The sequence below is a fragment of the Rattus norvegicus genome, chromosome 2 (genome assembly GCF_036323735.1).
Source record: "Rattus norvegicus strain BN/NHsdMcwi chromosome 2, GRCr8, whole genome shotgun sequence".
NCBI lineage: Eukaryota > Metazoa > Chordata > Mammalia > Rodentia > Muridae > Rattus > Rattus norvegicus.
This window is the reverse complement of record NC_086020.1, coordinates 224,721,093-224,747,278: the sequence shown is the minus strand read 5'-3', so window position 1 is coordinate 224,747,278 and position 26,186 is coordinate 224,721,093. Positions and strand designations below refer to the sequence as shown.

The following is a 26,186-nucleotide window of genomic DNA, read 5'->3' as shown; positions in this document are numbered from 1 at the left end:
TGAGGGCTGCTTGTTCGGAATCCAGCTTCCCACAAGGCGGTTTCTTCATTTCTTTACCGTACAGAGTGGAAATTTGTGCAAAATAGAGGAACTTATGGGGGAGACTTGAGCATTAAAAACTGCTGGCTTATTTCTTTCCAGTGACAAGTAGGGGCTCAGGGACACCACTCCTCCCGGCTCTGCGAGACTGCCCCCCTGCGCGGCCCACGTGGCCAAAGTAAACAGAAGGTGGGCCTGGGCGGGGAGAGCCCCGGCGCCGCCGAATTGCTGCAGTGTGGAGTCTTTAACACCCGGGCCCCTCGAGCTCTCCAGGCTCGGCCTTGGAGAAATGGAGAGCGGCTTGGCTGGGCGACAGGAAAGGGGGTGGCAGGGTGTGGGGCGAGTTGGGGAGCTGACCGTTGCGGTCAAGGCAGTGGGAGCGCGGGGAACCAGGGGGCCCCGGAGCGCGCGGGAGGGCGCAGAGTTTCCAAGTGCGTACGCGGCCCCCTCGGGGACAGAGGCGCGGAGGCCCACGCGCGGGTGTGCGGCCAGCGGTCCGGGGGCTGCGGAAAGGCAGGGGCGGAGCCGAGCTAAGGAGGCCCCTAGCCCCTCGCCGAGGAGCGAGCGCGCAGCCCGGATCCGCCGCGCCCCCGCCAGGGAGCGAGCGCACAGGCCGGGCCTCGCCGCGTCCCCGAGAGGGAGCGAGCGCACAGCCGGGACCCTGCCGCGTCCCCGCGAGGGAGCGAGCGCACAACCCGGGCCCCGCCGCGCCCCCGCGAGAGAGCGAGCGCATAACCTGGGCCTCGCCGCGGCCCCGCGAGGGAGCGAGCGCACAGACTGAGCCCCGCCGCGCCTCCGCGAGGGAGCGAGCGCATAACCTGGGCCTCGCCGCGGCCCCGCGAGGGAGCGAGCGCACAGACTGAGCCCCGCCGCGCCTCCGCGAGGGAGCGAGCGCACAGCCCGCGCCCGCGCTCGTGCCCGCGCCGCTCGCATGCCAGTCACGTCCGCCCCCTCGGCGGCCGCCCGAGAGCCGGCCCCGCCGAGCCCAGAGAACAGACGTCAAACTGCCTTATGAATATTGATGCGGAGGCGAGGCTGCTTTCGTAGAGGAGCAGAAGGAAGCAAGATGGCTGCCCTGTAGGATTTGTTAGAAAGGAGACCCGGCTGCGACGGCGGCGGACTGCGAGGCTGAGGGACCAGAACCAGGTCAGAGCGCTGCTGTCCGCGCCTGTCTCTCTCTCTCTCTTTCTCTCCTCGCTCTTTTCGGCCGCGGAATGGTCCCTTTCCAGTCTCCCTCTCTTTCTCACGGCCTTGCGGGGACTGTCATGTCACCCACAAATACCAAGAGGGAAGAGGGAAGCCTCACAAATTACAGGAGCTTCTTCAACATGGCTGACAAATATAGTTTTAATTCAGCACCCCCTTCTCCTGCAACCTGCACTTCTGGATCCCTTCTTCCTGCTAATGCGTGTCCCCCCTACGTACCCAGAAAACTTACCTTTGTACCTCCCACCAGCCGCTCTTCTGGCCTTTTAGTCTCAGGAAAGTGAGTGTTTTCTTGGGGCTGCCTTCCTGAAAGAGTTCATCTTTGGGGACCACCACTTTCTCTTTTGATCCTCTTCTCCCCTGTCCTTAGTGTAAGTCAGAGGAGCCCCTAGTTCATCCTCAGACACCCCTGAAAGAACATTGACCCGGTGTGTTTGACTCTTTTATCCCCAGTAGTGTTTGTTTGGGTCCTGTTCTGGGTTTGTGTCTCCAGCTTCCAGCACGTTTGTCCCCCCGTGGACCACTACACTAGACAGATGTCACAGTGAGTGGATTAAGGATCCACTACGTGGAGTTTTTTTTTTTTCTTTCTTTTTATTTTTCTCTTGAGTCCGCGCGTTTTGTTAGTGCCGCTGAGTGAAAGAGGAAAGAATAGTTTCTCTGCTCCCCGAAACAAGACCAGAACCCACTTTTCTCAAGGTTCACAAGCTCTGCGTGGGCTATGCCTTCCAGTTTGGGAAATGTGTGTAAGAGAATCTGTGCAAATCTGTGTGTTGGCTTTGTGCTGCCCCCGAATCAGCTTCGTTCTGCTCCCCTTAAGTGACAGGCACACACAAAGGCAGGCGCAGGCCGGGGGAGGGGGCGGGCGAAGCGTTCCGAGTTAGAGAAGGCAAGGTCAGGGGCGCCCAAAGAAATGAAACCCAATCCCAGCGAAGGTCTCTAACAGTCCCATCCCAAATTTCCTTAACTCTGGCATTCACTCTTTTATTTGGTCGTTCACACACACACCCCTCCCCACTCTTCACTCAGATCTTGACTCTCTTCCCTAGACCTTCTTGCTTACTGTTAGAAAGCTAATAGGTTTTCCATGGAGAGTTTTCTACGTTTGGCTAAACCAAGCGAGGCCTGGACAGACTCTTGAGAAGGTCGAGTTAAAAGACATGTTACTTGCTTGTTAATGACTTCACGATAGATTTTGTTTGCTTTGGGCAATTTTTCTTTCTCCCGATTAATGATCTGAAATAGAATTAGGTTTGCTTGTTTTGTTTTTTCCAAGTTGTTTTCGTAAAATTTAGCAAAATATTGTGGTGCTTGTCTATCCGGGGAGCAGAATACATCCGTAGAAGATTTAAAAATCACAAGTCACATACGGTACTTTGCTCTAATTAGGATTATAATGGCAAAATCATGCTCAGAATTCATCAGCAAAGAGCCAGCATGAGGATAAGATTACATGTTAGGGGAAGTTGGGATTCACAGGGAAAATATATTGGTTTGGTTTAAGGCTGTGGGTATTGCACCCTAACTAATGAAATCATTACATTTGCATTTTAATGGAAAGTTGACATACTGAAGAGGAGTTACATTCTTCTCCGTGTTTACATGTGTGTTTTGTAATGTATTTTGAATACAGTATAAGTTACAACATAATAAATATTAATTTAAAGAACTGTCCTTAAGCAGAACAGTGTTTATGAAAGATTGGGGCTTAAACTTAGGATCAGTAGGAGTTGATTTGATTTCCAGGGTAGAGAGAAAGGCATGTCACTGCATAAATCAAATTTCCAAACCCTTACTAGTTCATTTTAAAAGTCTTTCTGTTTTTGGTTCTCAGAAATGAGAAATGTGGCTAAGTTTGTTTTAAGCTTAGTACTAGAGGCTCATCTACATGACCAGAGGGAAGAAACATTACTCATCCCTGAACAGAAGCAGTTCATTGGTTCTGACTTGCCCTAAAGTAGTAGAGGAAACACAGAGCTTCCCTTCCCCCTCCCCTTACGTAAATGTCTATTGTTGGTTGAGAAAACTATGGTCAATTATTCCAGCAATCCACAATTAAAAATAAGTAATTTGTTTCTCTAGCAGGCCAGTGTGTCATGACTTCTTTGGTTGTTAACTTTTCAGATTCATGATATTTTATTCCCTTAAACTACATGAAAGTGCTTTCCATCCTAGCCAATAAGAATGCTTAAGTTGGCTTTTTTTTAATATGTTATCATATGTTATATGTTATCAATATGTTATCATAGAGGCCTACTCTTTCCTGTTGTAAAATTTAGATCCTTGTTACTTGCTACATTTTAGTTTTATGCTGAAAACAGCTGCTAAGTAATATTATTTTAAGGGGTTTCAGGGAAAATTTGTATATTATTGAGCACTCTGAGTAAAAAGAAACACTTTCTCATTTCTTAGAGAAATTATTACAAGCATAGGATGGAGAGTCTACAGTAACCTTTCATTTACTGTGTGTGTTAAAGGCCCACCTAAGTGTTCCAAAAGTTCTTAAGAGCTATTTCAGTTGATTTTACTTTAGAAAAAAAAATGTTAAAACAATAACAACATGGGTACCTTTAAAAGATACATTGTTTTATTTATTCACATCTTGAACTAGTGAAAAATTAACTTGGAACAAGGCTTTGATTTATTTAAACTCACTATTTGTCAAGTATTCTTTAAGGCTTTCAGTAGATTTACTGTTTAAGTCTGTGCTGGGAACCAGGGGGATGGTGTAGTTTCCATGTGGTGACATATGGCCCTGCATACTGGCATCAGCAACACTTCTCATGCAATGTGCTCACCTGCTTTGGCCCCTTTAGGATGACTACCCCAGTCCTTATTGGCTGCTGGGTTTGTGTTTCCTTTTGGTTTCACTTGTTGAAGTTAGAAATTCCCTATCAATTTCTCTAGCTCCACCCAGACCCTGTTGTAAGCCAAGTGCCACTGTTTCCTTGTTTGCTTGCCTCTTTTGGGAACCCTTCTTATGAATCACCAACACAGGTAAAAGGAACTATTTTCCATCATTACCCAAGCAAATTAGTCAATGGTTAAATGAACTTGTCATCATAAAATGTCCTAGAAATGTTCAAGCTCAAGTCTGTAATCTTAGCACTTGGCAAGCTGAGGCAGGAAGATTGTTTAAAAAAAAATTGGAGTTAATCTGAGCTACAGAATGAGACACCTCAACAAACAAACAAAGGAGATAATGTGAAATGCTAGTGTTTTAATCTACCTGGGATTTTATACTAGGTCTGACTTTTATGCTATCATCACTCCTAATTTTTCTTTTTTTTTTTTTGGAGCTGGGGACCGAACCCAGGGCCTTGTGCTTGCTAGGCAAGCGCTCTACCGCTGAGCTAAATCCCTAACCCCTCAATTGTTATTTTTTAAAAAAAGATTTGTTTTGGGCTGGAGAGATGGCTCAGTGGTTAAGAGCTCTTCCAGAGGTCCTGAGTTCAAATCCCAGCAACCACATAGTGGCTCACAACCATCTGTAATGAGATCTGATGCCCTCTTCTGGTGTGTCTGAAGACAGCAACAGTGTACTCACGCGTACATAAAATAAATAAATCTTTAAGAAGATTTGTTTTCTGTGTACAAGGTACTTTTGGAGGCCAGAAGAGGATGTTGATCCCCCTGGATCTGGGGTCAGGTAGTTGTCACATAGATGCTGCTTGGAACCCAGATCCTCTGCCCAGAGTCATGAGTGTGCTTAACTGCCGAGCCATCTCTCCATCATCAAATTTCTCAATCTTACATAGCTCATTACTTGAAGATATAATTGGTTCTTGAATGGGACATCACTGATTCATCAAAATTATGCTTTCTCAAGGATCATGCCACCATTGAATAGCAGTTCCTAGGAGCAGCATCAGACCAAAGCCAGTGGCAGGAAAATGTCTTGTGAGCCAGCTTTACAGTTGGAGACTTAACTGTGGGAGAGCCCAGTTGCCAAGCAGAGCTGGTGGTCATCTTGGAAACCGTGCTGAAGAACACAGCCACAGTGACTTTTGCCAAACACACAGTATTTACTTGGGTCTAGCGCTCTGGTTTTTATTACAGTTTACTGCCAAAACTAAGTGAATACTGTGACATTATTGAATGATGCAGTGCATCTGTTGGTGTGTGTAGGGTCGGGCAGGGGAGGAGGGGCAGCCAGAGCATTTGTAACATTGTGACCACCAGCAGGAAGTCTCATGTGCACTTTGCGCTTGCTTGTTCCCAAGTGTATTCTGACTATAAAATGGACATTGTAGAACATTCCAGGTTTAAGATAGATATATCATCCTTCTCCATAGAAATGACCTTGAGTTGCCATGTCCAGTGTAGCAAATTCTCAGTTTGGACTTTCTCTACTTGTTATAAAGGGTGTTGAAGGGGTTGGAAAGAAGGCTCAGCAGTTAAGAATACTTTGCTTGATAATAAGGATGGGAGTTTGAATTCTACTACCTACACTGAGTGACTTACAAACACCTATTACATGTCCAAGGATTCCGATACCCTATTTCCACCTCTGTTGACAGCTGAATCTTAGGCTGGATGTGGTAGCACAAGCCTTTGATCCCAGCATTCAGGAGGCAGAGGCCGCTAGATCTTTGCAAGTTAGACACCAGCTTGATATACGCAGTGAATTCCAGGACATCAGGGTTATGTAGCAAAACCCTGTCTCAAAACAAATAAATAGATATTTAAAAATGGAAAAATCTCAGTTTAGAAGTTTATAGGCAAAAACGTATTAAATATTCCATGCTTTAGCAAGCAGAGTGGTAGGTTGAAAATAATTTTGAAAAATGCATTCGATAGTCTTTTTTTAAGGTTTACTTATTATATATAAGTACACTGTAGCTGTCTTCAGACACACCAGAAGAGGGCTTCAGATCTCATTGCAGGTGGTTGTGAGCCACCATGTGGTTACTGGGATTTGAACTCAGGACCTCTGGAAGAGCAGTCAGTGCTCTTAACCACTGAGCCATCTCTCCAGCACCTGGTCCTTACTATGCTGGGCTCAGACTTGCTGCCCTCCAGACTCCATCTTCTGATGGCTTACCCTGCCCATCTAAGAAAGTATAGAGTTCAGTGTGTTGAGCCCCATACTGATGTGAAATCCTATTCTAAATAGTCTGAGAATTAAAACCAAAGATGACTAAACTGGGGTGAAGTATTTTTGAAGGATAATTTAGAGTGTAAAATAAATTTGTTGTTGTTCTAAAAATACTGCAAGTGTTTCTTTTAAATCAGATTTCTCTCTGTCTGTTGCGCGGTTGCTGATTTCCATGTCTTTTCATTCACTAGCAGGGTCTAGTAGAAACTCTTCCTTTCTTTTACTAGAACATGTGTCATCTGCACTCAAAGCACAGTAGGGAAATAATGTTAGAAGCCTCAGGGATGGGCATGGTAGGTGGTAGGTAGGGATGCATGGTAGGTAGGTAGTTTCTTTAATGTAACTTCTACAGGAAAGGGTGATGAATGTCCTCTGTTAAAGTCACCCATCTTCACCACAGGATTTAGTGGCTTCTAATAAATTTATTCTGGAGTTACATATTTATATTTGAGGCTGTTATTGCAATAGTTGTTATATGAAGCAATGCACACAGATCCTACATATGTGACCTGTTCTCCTAGAGTGGTAACATTTTGCACAATTTTAGTAAAGTGTTATACCCAGGAAGCTGGCATTGATTCAAGCAACTGTCTGTCTATCTGTCTGTCTGTCTCTCTTCCTCTCTCTCTCTCTCTCTCTCTCTCTCTCTGTGTGTGTGTGTGTGTGTGTGTGAGAGAGAGAGAGAGAGAGATAGACAGAGAGAGACAGAGACAGAGAGAGACAGAGAGAGACAGAGACAGAGAGAGACAGAGAGACTCAGGGTCTCAGACATGCTAAGCAATCATTTTTCCATCGAGAAATAGTAATTTGTGTTCTATTGCTTTGTTTTGTTTTGTTCTTTTAAAGCTAGAGTCATGCTCTGTAGCCCAGGATGATCAAACTCATGGCAATAGCCTCTGTAGTGCTGTGATTACAGGCACAAACGATCAGACCCAATGCTGTTTTTTCTTTCTTTCTTTTTTTACAGTGTCCCACCATGTAGTCCATGATAGCTTCCTTCTACCTCAGCCTCCTCTGTGCTTTAGTTGTTATGGATGTGTGCAGCAGTGCTTGTCTTCATGTCTGCCTGTCTGCCTGTCTTTCTTTCTTGGCTTTCTCCACTCACTCATCCCTGTGTATACCTAGTTCTATGCCCTTTTATCTCAGGACGAAGAAGTTAGGCCCCATTCTCCATTATGCATGTGATTGCACCATTATATTTTAGCGAAGTATATCCAGTTCCGTAGCCTTTTGCAGTTAGTTCAGGAGGTGGGACCTAAGAAACAGTAAAGGGCCATCATGGTTAAGTGGATGCTCAATTCATGGTAAGATCTAAAAATGAAATCTATAGGTTGAATATTTTAGCAACAAATTACTAGACAGACAATTTTGGGTCTTACCTAGCTGAAAACAAAAGGCATTAGAGGGCCTCATCAGTTCCTAAAGTTTGACTTTTTTTTTTTTTACAAGACAGGACTTCAACATGTAGACCATGTAGGTCAAGCTGGCCCCAGCCTCTCCAGTGCTGAAGTAGTAGACATTGCCCCTGCGCCCGGTCTCCAATTTCTCTTAGTACTTGAGAATCACTTATTGATGGTAGATTCTATTCACTACCCTTTAGTCCTCCATTTTTACTTTTATGAACTTCCAAAATTTGATTTCCCCTGTGGGAAATTGGAATATTGTGATTTATTGTTTTTTGCCTTACTGTGTATCCCAGGCTGGACCTAAAACTTGATTTAGCCTAAAATGGCCTTGGCATTCCTCCCTTCTCTCTCTCCTCCTTCTCTTTGAGGCAGTGTCTTCCTTATGCTAGCCTTGAAATCAACATTTTTCTACTCCACCTTTCCAGATACTAGGATTATAAGCGAGCGCCACTGTGCCCCGTTTGGCTTTAAACTCTTGATCCTCCCGCCTTAGCCTCCTGGGTGTCTGATGCAAAGTGTGAGGTACTTGTCTGCATCTGTTGTTGACTTTCTAAAAAGAATGATTTATGTGTTTTGTCTGCATGTGTGTGCTTGATGTCTGTGGAGGTCAGAAGAGGGCATCAGATCACTGGGAACTACAGTATCAGGTAATTGTGAGCAACCGTGTGGGTGTTGGGAACTGAAGCCAGGTCCTCCACAAGAGGCACATGCTCTTAACCAATGAGTCATTTCTCCCTGTTGTGGATTTTGTTGTTTTTTGTTTTTTGTTTTTCAAGACAGAATTTCTGTATGTATTCCTGGCTGTCCTGGAACTCATTCTGTAGTCTAGGCTGGCCTTAAACTCAAGAGATCCTCTTGCCTCTGCCGTCTGAGTGGTGGGACTAAAGGTGTGCCCTACCATGTCTTTCTTGCTGTTGATATTTTAAACTTTACTTTTACAAAAAAAATTTATGTGAAAAATAAAACACACTCAAAAGAAGTGATGTTGCTTTCGCTGATGGACTATTCTCTTCAGAGAACTGGGCCTGTGGCCAGGCATGGGTGGAGGAGGCTGCCTTTCATTACTGTGTACTGTGCCGTATATTGGGTTTTGGTACTGTGTTCTGAGTTACCAAAGTTTGTTCTGTGGGTACTGTAGCCATAATAATTGTCATTGTCATGGCTTTATGGACATTGCCAAAATGTACCTTATCAAGTTTCTTCCTTCACAGAGTGTTACACTTTAATGGGAACTATCCACAGGGCTCTCTGTTTTATTTTATTCTTGTATTTTGTCTTAGAAAAAGAAAGCAGCAGTGGCCTAAGTAATGACAGTGGAAGCCAGATGATGAGAAATGGTGTCTGAGTTACTCTTCTCTTTCTTTCCCGTCTGCAATTAGAAGGTCACCCATTAGAACGAGGCCTTATCCTCTAAGGTAGACAGAGGTGCCCAGTCACAGCTGTGTCGGTCAGCACCCTGGCCTGCTCCTGCCCATCCCAGCCCCAGTTGCACTCACTCCTGCCCATTTGCTTCTAGTCCCTGTCTGTGTTCTTTCTGCATTGCAAAAAGTTCCTGATCTGAAGTTTCAGGATCTTCATATTGGCTACTGGCTGTAGCATGATCTCAGGGTTCGTTTGTTTGTTTTTTCCCCTTTCATGACTTTTGCATTAAAAGGCTCACTTTTCACCCCTCTGTAATTAGAGTAAAACAGCTTTTCTGCAGATGAAGTTGGCTGATCCATCATCATGTTCAGGCAAGAATCTTAAAATGAATGTTAAGTCACTCACATTTCTATTTTAAAGTTAACAAAAGGAAAAAATAACATAAATAAATACCTTTCAGATTTGAGGGAAGAAGGAATCTTCCAACATAAATAGGCATAACACATAAATTTTTCTTTTAGTAAAAACTTAGGTATGTCTTAGAAATAACACATTTTAAAATTTATACTCTAAATTATGTTTGTTTTATGCAGAAGCCAAAGGTAGCAGACATTTCTGCAGATGTTTCCCCTAACCAACGGCTTGGCTGATGGCTCTCCTTCTCAGTGGCTTGGGTTTGATTACTGCTAAGAATTGCCCATTAGCTTTGAGAACTAGACTTTCTCTATCTTGAAATGATCTCTTTCTTTTTAAAACAAACATTCTTTTTTTGAAGTGGAAAATTTTATAAGTTTCTTTCAAATGGGTTTGAAATCATTTCTACAAAGTGCATATGTCAAGCATTAAGAGACAGAACATGTTGTTTTTTAAAAGAGATTTATGTATGTATGTATGTATGTATGTATGTATGTATGTATGTATTTCATGTATGTGAGTACACCGTCTCTGTCTTCAGACACACCAGAAGAGGGCTTCGGATCCCATTACAGATGGTTGTGAGCCACCACCTTGTGAGTGCCCGGAATTGAACTCGGGACCTCTGGAAGAACAGTCAGTGCTCTTAACTACTGAGCCATCTCTCTAGCCCAGAACGTGTCATTTTTAAAATTTAAGATATAGCTTGGTTTATATATATATATATATATAAAATGTTCATTGGTGTTTTGCCAGCATGTATGTCTGTGTGAGGGTGTCAGAAGTCCTAACATGGGAGTCACAGACAGTTTGAGCTGCCACATGGGTGCTGGCAGTTGAGCCCAGGAAGAGCAGCTACTGCTCTTAACCATGGAACCATCTCTCCAGCCCTTGATCTCTTTTAATTTTATTTATTAAGAGTTTTTTTTTTTTTGCCTGCATGTATGTATGTATGTGCATTCCTGGTGCCTGAAGCGACCACAGGAGGATGGCGTATCTCTCAGAACTTGAGTTATAGATTTTTGTGACCTTACATGTGGGTGTTTGGGTTGAGCCCCAGTCCTCTGGTAGAGCTGCCAATGCTTTTAGCCACCAAGCCCTTCAGCACCAGTATATTTAATATTAAAGTGATTTAAATAAACAAGGAAGAGTAAAGATAAACTGAATCCTTGTGAGAGAAAATTCTTTGTCATCCGCATGTATATTTTTATGGCCAAAGAAGTAGGTTTCTGTGCGCAAAAGAAACTTTCAAGTCTGTTACACAGGACCCTGTCGCAAGACACGTGGGCCTGCGCTCTTGGCAGCACTGTTTACAAACACTTAGGCCCCTGGGAGAGAGGAGGCTTTTGTGTCTGCTGCCGGGTCCCCACCCCCTTAATTAATAGTCAAAAATCTCCTGTCCTGGCTCTGACCGGGTCATGACCCCAAGGTCAAGGTGTTTAGGTGCATCCTGCTCAATTCAAAGTTTACTTCCAAAGCCTGGTAAGCTGAACTTGTGTGTGTGTGTGTGTGTGTGTGTGTGTGTGTGTGTGTGTGTGTGTGTGTAGCGGGGTGGGGTGGGTTGGGGGGGTCGGAGGGAGGAAGAGGGAGAGGTGGAGGGAGGGGGAGTTAGGTTAATCTTTTGTGTCCCCGGAGGCTCACAGCCTTTTTGTTTGTTTGTTTTAGTAGAGGATGGCTTGGTTCTGTTACTTACAGTGTCCAGTGCATTAAGTATGGCCCTTTCTCATAAATGCCTTTCAAATGACAATCAACAGTGACAAAAAGGGGATCTTGGAGGAGCCAAGGGAGGGGGAATCATAATCAGAACATAGTGTATGAAAAAAAAGTCCATTTCAATTTTTATTTTTAAAAGAGAAGAAAACAATTCTTTTTTTTTTTTCCATTTTGGAGTCTTGAAAGGTGAATCCCTGATCCAAGTCCCCAAAGCAGGAAGTATGGCCAGAGAAAGTTGATACTTTCGAGGCTCCTGTCTTCCCACTCCCACACTGGCATTGGAAATCCACCCTGTGGGATGGCTGCCCCACCCCACTGAGGACCCACCTCACCCTGGGGGTTAACACAATAGAAAGAAAGCTTTCACTTGGGACTTCCTCCTTTCCCTGGTTGATTTCTGGGGATTTTCATTTGTATTTACCCATAAAGAGTCTTGAGGGTTTTTTTTTTTTTTTTTGTATTTGTTTTGTTTTAAGCGTCGTGACTTTAAAAGTCGATCTTGTGTATGCTTGGCGAGTTGTAGTGGTAAGCAGGCCGGTTCTGATGTAACGTATGAGCAGGTTTTGAGTTGTGTTTGTGCTGTATCCAGTTGTGGCTTCCCTGCCAATCACATCATCTGCAAGTGGAAGGTGTGTGAAGAACAATTTAAGATTAATGTCTGGTTCCAGAGCAGCTCCAGGTTAATCTCATTCCACCCCACATGCTCAAACACCACGCAGATTTAATGTTTATAGACTGTTCCAGAATTCTGAAGACTGGCGGTGGTTAACAATGGGGGTGGGGCTGCATCTCACAAACCATTTAGCTAGCTCTTGGACTGTGATACCAAACAAGAAAATCCTGAAGAGATTAAACTTGCCCGGGAGAGAAATGTAGATGTCCAAAGCTGCCTCACCCTGTCTTCTTTAAAACCATTAGCATCTGAATTAAGTACTTTGAATAAAAAATAGTGGCAGCTTTTGACTCTTACAAGCACTTTTGTGTGCAAATGAGGAGGGGAGATAGTCCTGAAGCCAGTTAACTCTAATTCTTAGGCTGACCCAAACGCTGTTACAAATTAACTTAGTTAATGTATCCATAAATATTTCCCCCAAAACTACTGTGTGTATCTGTACTGAGAAATGTTGCTTAGCAATGGGTTGACTACAATGAGAGTCTGAGACATTTGTTTATCTGTTTAGTTGTAGGCTTTGTTTAAGACTGAGTCTTCTTGTGTGGCCTAGGTTGTCCTTGAGCTAACTACATAGCTTAGGCTGCCCTCAAGCTTGTGGTAGTTCTCCTGTCTCAGCTCCCATTATGCTAGAATACATACCTGGCTAAATCCTTTGGTGCATTCATGACAGTGCGGGGGGAGTAAAGTGAGAGATGATTTCATATGCAGTTTAGTAATGAAGTGCTCATAAGTGTCTTAAACTGAGTGCCAGCAAGTGTTGAACACAGACGTGCTAGCCGGGTGAGAGGAAAACATACAGAAATGACGACACTAATAGTTTTCAGTGAATAGTAAACACTGTCACCATAAAAACTCCAAGATTGACTGTCAACTGATTCCTGCTTTTGTAACAAATTGTCAAATAGTGGATTTTCTCTCATTCTTTGCACTTTTAATAATTCTTGTAAACTACAGGTTTAATTCTGCGTGTTCATTTGAATTTGATTTTTTTGTTGTTTTTGTTGTGATTGTTTTACAGGCCTTGGGCCACTTTACCTCTGAGCCATATCCTCTTTCATTTTTAATGTGCATTTCATATTTAGTGTGCATTAAATGCCTTTCCAAGCACTTATATGATTACCCCTTTGACATTAACCACCTTCAGTCCACTTTTAAATTATTTATTAGATTTGATAAAAGCATAGTTCATACACAGCATTGTGCACTGTGACCAGAGATAGACTCTAACGAATGAGGCGAGACAAGAGAAGACAGTAAGGGAAAGTCGGTTTGCTGGTGTTGCTTGAGAAGCAATATGTAATTCTAATCTCGGCAATATTAACCACTTTCTGTTCTGATGGTTTCTGTTTCCTCGGATTCCATGTTTACATTAGATCATGCCACAGGAAACTTCTTTTTCACTAGGTATGTGTGCCTTTATTGCGTCGCCTTATCCTATCTTTTTTTTTTAAAGATTTTATTTATTTACTTTATGTATGTACAGTACACTGTTGCTGTCTTCAGACACACCCGAAGAGGGCATCAGATCCCATTACAGATGGTTGTGAGCCACCATGTGGTTGCTGGGATTTGAACTCAGGACCTCTGGAAGAGCAGCCAGTGCTCTTAACCCCTGAGCCATCTCTCCAGCCCGCCTTATCCTATCTTAGCCTGCTTCCACCATCTGGGAGTTGGAACAGCTAAAAGTTTTGCTATGTCGCTAAGAGGAGCTGATGAGATGTCTGTCTGGGATTCAGTGGTGCTGTTTGTTCCTCATGCATGTTGAGCACTTGTCCAGGTCAGGGAGAAATCGACCCTCATCTCTGCTTCTGTGGAGCGGGCAAGAAGCAGGGTTTTGATCCCCTTGCCTGTTATTCCAGCATCGTGGAAGCTGAGGCAGGAGGACTGCCATAAGTTTGAGGTCAGCATAGGCTACATAGCTATTTATAGACGACTATGCATCTGAGGACTTTCCTGGGATATTTCCCAATCGTTACTCGAAGGACTGATTCCTTTATTGCCTGGCTGATCCTTGGTCTGAACTTGGCATAACTTTCCCAGTGTTGGGCCCGGGAAAGAGTGCACAGAGTAGTGGCATAAGGTCTGAAGAGATGGGGAATCATCTCCATCCTCGGATTGTTCTGGTCAGATACACTAGCTCCTCTTGTCACCTGTTTATGACCCTCCTCTATTATTCTTATTAGGGATATGGAAATAAGCTTGACTTTAGAAATGTTAAATGATCGCATGAATGGCTTAAAAACTACCAACACTGAGAGTGGGTGGGGTGGTGACTCACACCTAGTTTACCAGCACTTGGGAGGTGGAGCCAGGAAGATATAGAATCTCAGGTCATTTGATGGAGGGTTTGAGGCCGGCCTCTCTCTGCCTTGAGTGTGCACCATCATACCAAGCTTGTGGGCTCACTGTTTGGCTAGGTAGCCCAAGCTACTTGCTAGATGTCGGAGGACGACCTCGAACTTCTGACCCCATAGCCTCCAAGTGGTGAGACTACACACCGTACTTGGTACAAATTAAACATTAAAATTAATATAATTAGAAGTATTTATATTTTTATTTTTCCTTACCATAGATCATTTCATTTTTAAGATTGAACAATGCCAGCCAGTGGTGGTGCACACGCCTTTAATCTCAGTACTGGGAAGGCAGAAGCAGGTGGATCTCTCTGAGTTCAAGGCCAGCCTGGTCTACTGAGTTCCAGGACAACCAAGGCTAAACAGAGAAACCCTGTCTGGAGAAAATAAAAATTCCATATTGACCCACCTGACCCACCCCTGCCAAAAGAAGGTTGTGAAACTTAGTATTTCTCCAGCATTTACTTCTTTCCTTTCCTCCCTTCTACCATAATGTTTTTGGTTTTGTTTTTTTGTATTTGTTTACTTAATGTGTGAGGGAGAGTGTATTACCAGCCCCAAATTTTCTGTTTTCTATGCTATTATGCCATATTGGTAAGTCTGTAAGTTCCATATTTTGGGGGCGGGGCTATAGCTCATAGACGGGCAAACATGAACAAGGCTTGCTTGGGTTAGATGCTAGCAACACAAAAGAAAAAATTATATCCTAGTGCCATTTATAGCGTGTGTGTGTGTGTGTGTGTGTGTGTGTGTGTGTGTGTGTGTGTGTTGTTTCGTTTCTTACTGCTAATGGAAACATGATTTTGATGTCTGGAACTCAGCCCAAGTTGTCGTAAACATGTCGAGCAGGAGGAGCAATCCTCACACAGAATTTGGCTTGCTTCAGGTGTTAGTATTTTAAGCATCAACTTAGGTGAATTTTGTTTTCATATATTCTTTAAATTCCTTAAAAGGATGCTACACTTTAGTTTCCTTCATACACACTCTCCTATAAACATTCTCTTATTTTTTTTCTTGAAAACTCTAATCGCTTCTTGTGCTCTTCTTTAAATGACTATTTCTAGTCAGGAGTATGCATCTGTGTGTGGGTCTATGCGACTGAATGTTGTGGAAGTCAGAGGTCTTGAATAGGAAGTGGATTTTAAGGTCTCGTCTTGGGCTGTAACACACAGAGCTTCTGTCATCTTTTTCCCTCCCTGGGCTTGGTCATGCCTCAGTCTCTCATATCCACCTCTTCTCTTCTCTTCAACACTAGTCTATAACCCTAAGTGTTTTGGAGGGCTGGGAGAGAATAGCAGTCCTAACCTGTACAAAATGCTTTAAATTCTTCTGTGTGGGTAACAGAAACACACTTGTATTTAAAATCATTTGGAGTAATTAAAATTTTATTTTGCTAGAGACTGGGTCTTACTGTGCAGTACAAGCTGTTCTCAAATTCTAGATCCTCCTGCCTCAGACTACCGAGCAGGGATTGCAGGTATGCACCACCATACCTGGTAGTTTGGAATCGTTTGAACTAAGAATTTAGGAGACATTGGTGGATTACTGACCATCTGATATTGCTTGTGTAATATCCTATGTCAACATTTTAAACATCCAACTGCTTCTTATGAAAGCAGTTGACTCTTAAACTCCAAAATCTCATTACAAAGAATTTAGGGAATAACTTAAAATGTTGTTCTTTTTTAAATTTTTTATTAATTTTTTATTTAGATGAGTACACTGTAGCTGTCTTCAGACACACTGGAAGAGGGCACCAGATCCCATTACAGATGGTTGTGAGCCACCATATGCTTGCTGGGAATTGAACTCAGGACCTCTGGAAGAGCAGCCAGTGCTTTTAACTGCTAAGCCATCTCTCCAGCCCCCAAAATGTCTGTCTTTCTTCTTGACATTATGATCCCACACATTTATTTTTTGTCTTTGTATTTTCCAGACAGGGTCTCTCTTTGTAGTTCATTTCCTAGTGCAGCTGGATTTGCAGATGGAAACCTTGTAATACAATTTCCCAGGAGCTTGTGACTCAAAGGAAACATTGTACCTAAAGTGTGCTTCACAATGGCAACTGTATTCTTTTTCCACATTCTTAGAATGCTACAGTGTTTCAAGAACCTTGTGTGCTTAAAAACACGATTTGCAACACCACCTTTGAGTTTTAAACAACCAATTCTAAGCAGAGGGGAGGTCAGTTGATTCCTGCTTTCCAGAGTGTCTGCTAGCCTTGGGGCTAGGAGAGATTGTGGTTTCTGGTATCTCTTGGCATCTGCTCTCATGATGAGATACAAATCTTCTAGCTAGCTTCCTTAGACTTCAGATGTGCTTGGCATTATCAAACAGTCTTACCTTGATTTGGTGGTACACACCTTTAATTCTAGAACTTGGGAGAAATCAGAGAGTTAATCTCTGAGTTTTAGGTCAGTCTAGTCTACAGAGTGAGTTTAGGACAGCCAGATCTTCATAGTGAGACCTCGTCTCCAAAACAAAACACAAAAAGAAAAAAAGAAAAGAAAAAAAAAGAAAGAAAGAGAAAAGAAAAGAAAAGAAAAGAAAAGGAAAGGAAAGGAAAGGAAAGGAAAAAAAAGGCAGTCACAGGGTGTGGAGACCTCGAACACCTGTTGCTTTTCCATGGGACCTGGGTTTGGTTCCCAGAACCCACATGCCAGATGGTGGCTCCCAACCATCTATAACTACACTTCTAGGGGATCAGGTGCATTCTTCTCCAAGGTCACTAGGACTCATAAGCATAGATGCAGACAAAATACACATAAAAACAAACCTAACCCCCCCCAAACCTTTGGATTTTGTTTTAGACATTTCTTATTTATTACTAATATCTTCTCCCATGTTTATGAGTGTTTTTCTGCATGTATATCTGTGTACCACATGGTGTCTGGTGCTATAAGAGGCCAGAAGAAAGTTTGGATCTCCTGGAAATGGAGTTACAGATAATTGTGAGCACTCACATAGGTGCTGGGAATTGAACTCAGGTCCTGTGGGACAGCAGTCAGTCTTAACTACTGAGCCATCTCTTGAGCCCCCACTAAATAAGTTTTGTTTCCTTTCTTGAGAACAGGGTCTCTCTACATAACCCTGGCAGTCTTGAAATTCACTATGCAGATTAGGCTGGTCTCGAACTCACAGAGAGATGTACCTCCTTCTGCCTCTTAAGTGGTGGGACTAATGGTATGTTCTACTGTGTGGCCCAAAATATTTTTTTAGAAAGAGGTCACAGGTGGATAGGATGATTTGTTATGTGCAATTTTCAACAGCTTTCAAAATACAATTTTATATTGTATGGTAAGTTATGTCTTTAATACCAATATTCCAAAGGCAGAGCCACGCAGATCTATGAGAGTTTCAGGCCAGACTAGTCTATATTATATAGAGAATTCTAGTCATCTAGAGTTATACAGTGAGAACCTAGTCTTGGGACACGTAGAGAAGAAAAATAATAAAGAAAAAAAGAAAAGAAAAAGTTGGACTTTATATATCCCTATATAGAGTTGAAGTGGAGGTTGGTGGTTTTGTGTTTTAGTTTTTAAAAATGGCAGATTTCCTGTTTGCAGTCTGTCAGGTAGAGGACATAGAAGTCACCACTCCGTCCAAATGACAAGTAAAGATGAGGGAGACGAAAACCAACAGTGCTTGGTTCTTTCAAAAGAAGATCAGAGGAAACCCATAGTCTGGTGCTGAGGAGATGAGGCAGATTGTGAGAGGCAGAGCTTGTGAGCAATCCACAGGAAGGACTGTCTGGACCTACGGTCAGGGTGGGAAAACCTGGGCAGTTAGTGACTTGTTGGGGGCTTGGTGTGGCTAAGGAGTGCAAACTCCTGAATCACCCAGTCAGTGCGGCACCCACACGAGCCTCCTGGGCCACCAGCTCTCCCTCGAAGTTGGTAGTATATCATCACATGCTTCCTGGCAAGAAGGGGAAAGAAATCATTTTGATATATGCCAGAGAGTTCCATTAGACTTTCAAGAAACTATTGAATAAGACCTACATTCTGGCTTTTCCCCCCCTTTCTTATATTTGGCTTCACTATGTGGACCTGGCTGTACTCGAACTCACAGAGATCCCATCCCCTATCCTGCCCACTCTGGAATTTTATCAGGTTCTAGCCTAAATATAGACAGAAGGAAGAGAACCCAACTGTAGACCACTCAAGAAATCCAGTTTTATCCAGCTGGCTGAAATACCTTTGAACCACAGTGGTGAAAGTTCATGGTGCAAGGCACAGGCTCACAAAAGACAGAGTAGTCACAGCAGAGTACAGTGTTCCTCTCCTGCACTGTCGAGTCTTACCGAGGGCAGTTGCCAAGGATATTGTGAGTGCCATTGGACAAACAATCACAAGGCATTTACAAAAAAGATACTCAAAAAAGATGCAAATGTAATACCAATATGGGAATTACCAAGATTTGTATTATATTTGTATCTAATACTTATAGTGTTTAGGTTTTTTGCTTTGTTTGCTTTTACAGGACATGGTTTCTCTGTGTCACCCAGGCTGTCCTGGAACTCACTCTGCCAACCTGGCTGGCTTCAAACTTAGAGATGTGCCTGCTTCTGCCTCCTGAGTGCTGGGATTGAAGGCGTGTCCCACCACTGCCTGCTTATGTGTTGTTTGTGTGGTGTGTGTGCATGCATCCAGTGAGGTCAGATGACCTCTAGGAGCCAGTTCTCCTTTCAGGATGTGCATCTCGGTGGTGAAACCCAGGTGTCAGCTTTAGCAGCTCCATCTCGTTGGACCCAGAAGTGGTTTTAATGATGAATATGCTAATGAGTAAGGAGAAAAGGTAGAGGGATGCAAGAACAGGTGGACGATGTTGACAGAGATAGACATTTTCAGAAAGACCTAAAGAGCTGTTGGATCACAAGCATGCTGCAACAGGAGTGGCAAGCGTGCCTTCGATGACTTCGCTAAGAAGCTGGATGTGACCAACGAATCTGAGCTCAAGGATATGGCCACAGAAAATTCAAAAGCGAAAATGAAAAAGGAAATGGGCAGGGAAGGGCAAGCAGAGCATACAATTGGAGAACTGCAGGACATACCCAAAGCTCAGACTGTAACATAGGAAGCCAAGAAAGGAAACTGCACAAGTTTCTGAACAGTCTCAAATTAATGTCAAATATGTGATCATAAGTCCAGGCTGCTCACAAACCTCAAGCATCCCACCCACCCCTATCCTAGTGGCTGAAGTAAGTAGCCTGCTGTCCTCCTTGATGGACCCATGGCATTATTCACGATGAACACTTAGCTCTCTCTGATCTTTTATTAAGAGCAGGATCTACATAGAGATGTGACTCCCATAAGGGTCTATAGGAGACAGTGGGCTTTCTTCAGTTACCGTCTTAACAATGCTCACGGCTCACGGTACAAGGGCTACAAAGCAAGTTAGCATCTCTACCGAATGTGCAGTTAGTGTCCAAGCTTCCTTCCTTGCCTCGCCGCATCGTCTGAAAGTGAGTTCTTGTAATAGAAAGTTATTTGTTGACAGCTGTGACTCTTAATGTGATTTATGCTACCTCTGACCTGCATTCTGTATAACACATGACTTCATCCATGGCAGGGAGTGCAGGTGACATGTACACCCTGACCTGGCATACACCTAGTGCCTTACTTAAGTAACTTACTTCATCCGTGCTTGCTGCTGGAAGGCTGTCTGAAGTGAAGCCTGGTAAGCAGTGCCTTCCTAGTGAGGAAAGGCCAGTCTATTGGGTTCTTAACTATGAGTACTGAGAATTTTTTTCCCATTTGTTTATTCATTTTTTTTTAAATTTGTTTCTTCGGTTGGCCTTGAGCTTGTAAAGTCTTCCTACGTTAACGTCTTGAGGTTATTAGAGACCAGCTCACGCACAGCTTCTCAGCGTAGCTTTCTAAGATGGTCTCAATACTTGACCTTAGCCCAAAGGTCCAGAAGCCATGGAATCTTTAGCTTCTACTTGTATCTTTCTTATTTGCAGTTAGGGGACTGTTTGTGCGTGCCTGTCGGTCTTTACATAGTCCATGAATGCTCCAGTTGATCACAGCCGATATTCCTTGAGACGATTTTTTGATGGTTTCCACCTTGTCCCGTAATGAGGCTGATTGGACGTATTGAGGATCCCCTCTGTTTCTCTGCCCCGCCCCAATCTTCACCGTAGCATGGTTGTAGACAGCTCTTACACTGGTTTCGATAACACCGAAGCTACAGGTGGCTGGAACTCCTTCAACAAAGGGCCGTCCGTGGGCACAAAGTTTTTGTACAGGCATCTGTTTCAGAAGACTTAGCAAATAAAAAAATAGATTTTGAACATTTAAAAAGTTATTATAGGGGAATATACATATATCATGGCGTGTATAGAGGGCAGGGGACAAGTCTGTGTAATATATTCTCCCCTTTCATTTTACATGGGTTCCAGGGATCAAACTCAGATTCAGATTCAGCTCGTACAGTAAGCACTTTATCTCCTGAGCCCTGCCATCTTCCTGTCTGATTTTGAATATTTAAGGAGAATTTTTACATGCTGGAGACATGACCTGATTCAATGCCTAGCACCCATATAATGGCTCAAAGCTATGTGTAACTCTGACACCTTCTGACCGCCACAGGCACCAGGCACATGTGCAGAGCACACACATACATGCAGGCAAAACATCAATTATTATCCAGTCCATAATGCCGCTCTGTGTGAACATGTCCTACCTATGATCTGCGCCGTGCTCCAGAGTTTGGTTTGTTCTGTTTGTGCTGTTTCGAAAATGTTTATAACAAATCAATCTTAAAGTAGCAATAGTTATGCTCTCTCTATAACAAAATAATAATTACTTTCATTTAGCTAGTCATGTGTGTTATAATATAAACATTTGAATTCCTTATCCATTCATATGATTATCCAACCTTGACATGTACTTTTGGCTTTCTGTTTGTTCGTTTGTTTTATTTTGCTTGATTTTTCAGATTGGGTCTCACTGTCTTACCTTTCCAAGTACAGGTTGCATGCACCCTTAGGCCTGACTGAATTTATACCTCTCCGTGCTATCCGGCATCTTTACTTGGGGGGAGGATAGTTTTAAATTCAGTTAACTGGGCCAGATTTTGAAAAGTTAGCCTCTTGCTTCCATTCGATATTATACATTTTTATATCATTTTGAAAGTATTTTAAAAGTTTGTTATATTTTGTATATATTTTTGGGTTTTTTCCACTCCCCAAGTTTCCCCCCTTCTCATCTTGCTCTCTAGCTATCACTAGAGTGAAAAGGGACATTTCCCCTCAGCAAATGTTAGATTCAAAGAGACTTAACGATGGTCGGTCTTTTTTTATCCCTTAGGATCTGTGGGAAGAAGCAGAGCCCAAGTGCAGCAGGTGCCTGAGAGAGGCTGTGCTGCTCACTGAAGTGCTTCCAAGGGAGCTGGCAGTCCTGCTGCCTCAGCCAGGGCCTCCCTCCCTGCCACTTCTGGGCCTGTCCAGCATCGTGCAACCAAAATAATGCATGGCTTATAGGTAGGCCGTAGATGAGGACTGGGACCCTGCTCAACTCTGTGACTCAGGCTTTGCATGCCAGATGTTAGGTGTTTTGTTTACTATTGGTTATGGCAAGAGAGACCTCATTTATTTAAGTTGTGTATGCCTCTCCCTGCCCCTCTTCTTTTTCCCTTTGAGATAAAATTTTGCCATGTAGCCCAACCATGCTGGCCTGAAACCCTGACGCTTCAGTGCTTTTTGATAAAAATCTGTGTTAGGTGTGATAGCATATACTTTTAATCCCAGCACTTTGGATACAGAAGCAGCCAGGTGTCTGTGAAGAAATTCTTGGAAGCCAGCCTGGTGTATATAAGTTCCAGGCCAGCCAGGGCTACATACTGAGACCCTGACTAGATGATGATGATGATGATGATGATGATGATGATGATGATGATGATGATGATGATGATGATGATGGGGTGGTGGTGGTGGTGGTGGTGATGATGATGATGATGATGATGATGATGATGATGGGGTGGTGGTGGTGGTGGTGATGGTGGTGGTGATGATGATGGTGGTGATGATGGTGATGATGGTGATGATGATGATAGTAAGGACAGTAATGATTATGATCAAAGTTCTTATCTTTGTTTTCTGTTTGGGAACTGTACCATACTTTGGCACACACACAGGCCTGCACACATGGTCTTAATCTTGAATTTCTACTTCCTGCTCCTTCTGCCTCCATGTCCTAAGTTCTGGGATGACAGGTGCGAGCCACCATTGCATGATTGTGATAGAATTATTTTTATTTCATCTTAAATATAATTTCTAGTTTGCAAAATGCATGATCTGTTCTAACAACGCGGATAAAGGTAGCTCCAGAGTTTTCTTGCTTTTGCGACTTTTTTACAAATCCTTTCTTTTGTTTTTCTATTAGAAGTGAGGTTTGATAAAAACCCACCTGGCTGTGGAGTTGCATGCCTGAAATTTGAGTGCTAGAGATGCTGAAGAAGGAGACTCAAGGGTCTGAAGCCATGGTGGGCTACGTGGAATCTTTGAGGACAGCCTGAGATTCAGAGTCAGACCTTGTCTCGAAAAAAAACAAAAAAGGAATTGATTAAAGCATGCTCGTTTAAAATCTGATACTACTGTCCCTGAAGCGACACTATTTAAAAAGCTCTTTGAGATTCATTTTTTGTTTTTAATTACGTATGCACAAGGCTGTGTGGCATGTGAGTACAGGTACGAAGTGAGCCTGAAGGAATTGGACTCCTTAGAGCTGTAGCTGCTGGTGACCAACCTATGTGCCAGGAGCTGAGTTCTCTGCAGGGAACAGTATGTGGTCAGAATTGCCAAGCCATCTCTCCAGCCAAGTAATGCTTGTTTTAAAGAAAATAATAATAGACCAAAGGTCACCAGCCTTATAATGTGGTGTTGGAGGGGGACTGCTCATGTCACATGTCGTTCTGCATCTCACCAGGCCTTAGAGTCCATCTAATTGATGTTGGGACTGACACCACTCCTGAAATGGCCTTAAATCTCCCCTCATGTGGACGTGCCTCCACTCGAAGGCAGGACTATGAGTCATTTATGACACAATTCGTAGTTTAACATTCATTCTTCCTGAACGTTTTAAAGACATTGGAAGTAAGGTTAATGTAAGCCTCATACTTTCCTCAAAATGTTGGAACGTAAACTATTTTTAATATCTAGCGTCATAGATTTTTTTAAAGATTTATTTATTTATTATATGTAAGTACCCTGCAGCTGTCTTCAGACACACGAGAAGAGGGCATCAGATCCCATTACAGATGGTTGTGAGCCACCATGTGGTTGCTGGGATTTGAACTCAGGACCTCTGGAAGAACAGTCAGTGCTCTTAACCACTGAGCCATCTCTGCAGCCCTAGAATCATAGATTTAAAGCAACTCTATAAAGCGCATACAGTCTACTTCTGATCCTTAATGTGTGACCACTATGAGTAGTGCAGTCAGTAATTTAGTCCGGTCGAAGACTTTTTTTCTCCCAGGAATCCACCATGGCACCTTATGACATGAAACTCACAAATCTAAAGGAATAGAGCTTATGCTTTTAAACCGTCTTTGAACCCAGCGATGAGCGTTGTGACTGTGAACTGTGGTTATACATTTCTTCTGAGGGAATATTCTTTGTAAAAACTGTGTTAGTAGAGGTTAGAGGTGTGGCTCAGCTGGTGGAGGAAGCTTGCCTAACGTGCAAAAAAAAAAAGAAAAGCCCTGGGTTTCACTCTTTCATACTGCATTAAACTATACATGTTGGTAAGTACCTGCAATCCCAGCACTCAAGCGACAGAGGATTGGGAGTTTAAGATCAGCCTTGGCTGTGTAGCAAGTCCAAAGCCAGCTTGGGATATGTGAGAGTCTGTCTCAAAAAAAAAAAAAAAAAAAACCCATATCTTTTACAGTCTTGTAACAGGAAAAGTTAAGATACTTCTATCAATTTAAAGTACCTTGTGTTTCTGTAGATCATCCGCTCCTGCTTCAACTTTTTCTCCTTGTGTAACATTGGCTGGCCTGTAACTTGCCAAATAAGTAGCTCAGCCTAGATTTGAACTTGTGGTTATCCCCCTGCCTCTGTCTCTTAGAGTACTAGGTGTATATCACCACCTCTGGCTGTTTATATGATATATGTATTTGTCCCACCAGAATCAAAGCCAGCATCTAAGTCAGGGGGTCTCAACCACTGAGGATCATGAGCCCTTTTGAGGACCAAACAACTCTTTCGCAGCAGTTACCCAAGACCATCATAAAACAGAAATATTTACATTATGATTCATAACAGTAGCAAAATCGCAGTCATGAGATAGCGACCAATGTTGAGGAATAGTATTAAAGGGTCACAGCGTTAGGAAGACTGAGAACCTTAGAGCTGCTGCTCTTGGGTTCAAGGCCAGCCTGGTCTACAGAGTGAGTTCAAGACTAGCCAGGGCTGCACAGAGAAACCCTGTCTTGAGCTCCTCCCTACCCCCACCCCCCATTGCTTTCCAGTAGAATTATTGTCCTGTATGTAACCATATCAATACATCCTCTCTGTTAGTTGGTTTCTGTTGCCTTGGAAAAGCCCAAAGACCAAAAGCAACTTACACAGGAGTTGTTTTCTGCCTTGTGGCTCTGCAGGGGTAAGACTCGCCATGGCAGGAGGTAAGGGAGCAAGCAATGGGCATAGGGCAGGGACAGAAAACTGTCAGCTTACATCTTTAACTGAGGGGACAAAGAACAGACTGAGCTAGAAATGGCAGAAGATTTCAATTCTTAAATCCCACCCACAGGGTCATACAAGGCTGCATCTCCTAAATGTTCCCCAAATAGTGCCACACAGCCTAAGGACTCAGTGTTCAAAGGCCTGAGGCTAAAGGGGAAATTTTTCATTTAAACAACCACAACCACCATTAAAACCACTGCAAATGTTATATCCTCTTCTTTCTCCTCTCCGCCCCACCCCCTTTCGGTTTCAAGGTTTCTCTGAGTAGCCCTGGCTGTCCTGGAACTTGCTCTGTAGACCAGGCTGGCCTTGAATTCACAGAGAATCCCCTTGCCTCTGTCTCCTTAGTGCTTGCGTTAAAGGCGTGTTCCACTACCGGTTTCTTCCCCTTCTCTTTATATGGGATTTTCAGAGAGAATCCACAAATGTCTGGATATCAGAATGGCACCACTGTCATAGGAAGTTTTATTTATTTATTTATTTATTTATTTTTTTCAGAGCTGGGGACCTAACCCAGGACCTTGCACTTGCTAGGCAAGCGCTCTACCACTGAGCTAAATCCCCAACCCCTGGAAGTTTTATTTCTTATTTAGTGGATTTAAAGTAAACCAGATCTTTTGCTGTCTTTCAGAGTTAAAGAGTTAGACACGCTTGCCATTGGCCCAGACTTTGATCAAAGAGTTCAAATACTGGCAGGTGTCAAGAGTGTCAAATGTGTATAATTCAGACTCCAAAACTTCCATATGCTTTCCTTTTGTAAGGCTGACGGTTTGGGAACAGGGTAGGCCACACTCCTGCCTCAGCTTCCTGTCTGCTGAAATAACAGAGAGCTGGCTGGCTTTCTGCTACATTTCTCCTCATTTCCCTCCAGTGTGGATGTCCCATCTTTATTTTTTTTTCTTTATTTTCGGAGCTGGGTACCGAACCCAGGGCCTTGCGCTTGCTAGGCAAGCGCTCTACCACTGAGCTAAATCTCCAACCCCCCATCTTTATTTTTAAACATACCCACTATACCTTTTTCCTCACAGTGTTTTTTTGTTTGTTTGTTTGTTTGTTTGTTCATCTCTGGCGAGTATGTAACTTGACATATATCATCTGCTCATAGTGCAGAATTTATAGGTCTCTCTGGCATGCTGCCTGGCTCCCGGCTTTCTCTCGGAGCAGGGAAAACACTGTGATGGCCATAGTATCTTCAATGCTGGCTAATATTTCAGATTTGTTTGGGATCTCA

At 43.3% G+C, this 26,186-nt stretch overlaps 1 protein-coding gene across 7 annotated transcripts in view; it reads left to right on the top strand.

Moving 5' to 3' along the window:
- The first annotated feature begins 459 nt into the window (after positions 1-459).
- Positions 460-26,186, top strand: part of Tet2 (tet methylcytosine dioxygenase 2) — an 84,166-nt gene continuing 58,439 nt past the window's right edge. For 3 of the 7 annotated variants that reach the window (XR_010063616.1, XR_010063615.1, XM_063281966.1), the window contains exon 1: positions 460-1,185. The gene's annotated coding sequence lies outside the window, so the exon portion shown is untranslated. The remainder of the gene's footprint in view (positions 1,186-26,186) is intronic. The other 4 variants (XM_008761534.4, XM_006233347.5, XM_063281965.1 and 1 more) reach the window with 4 other exon arrangements.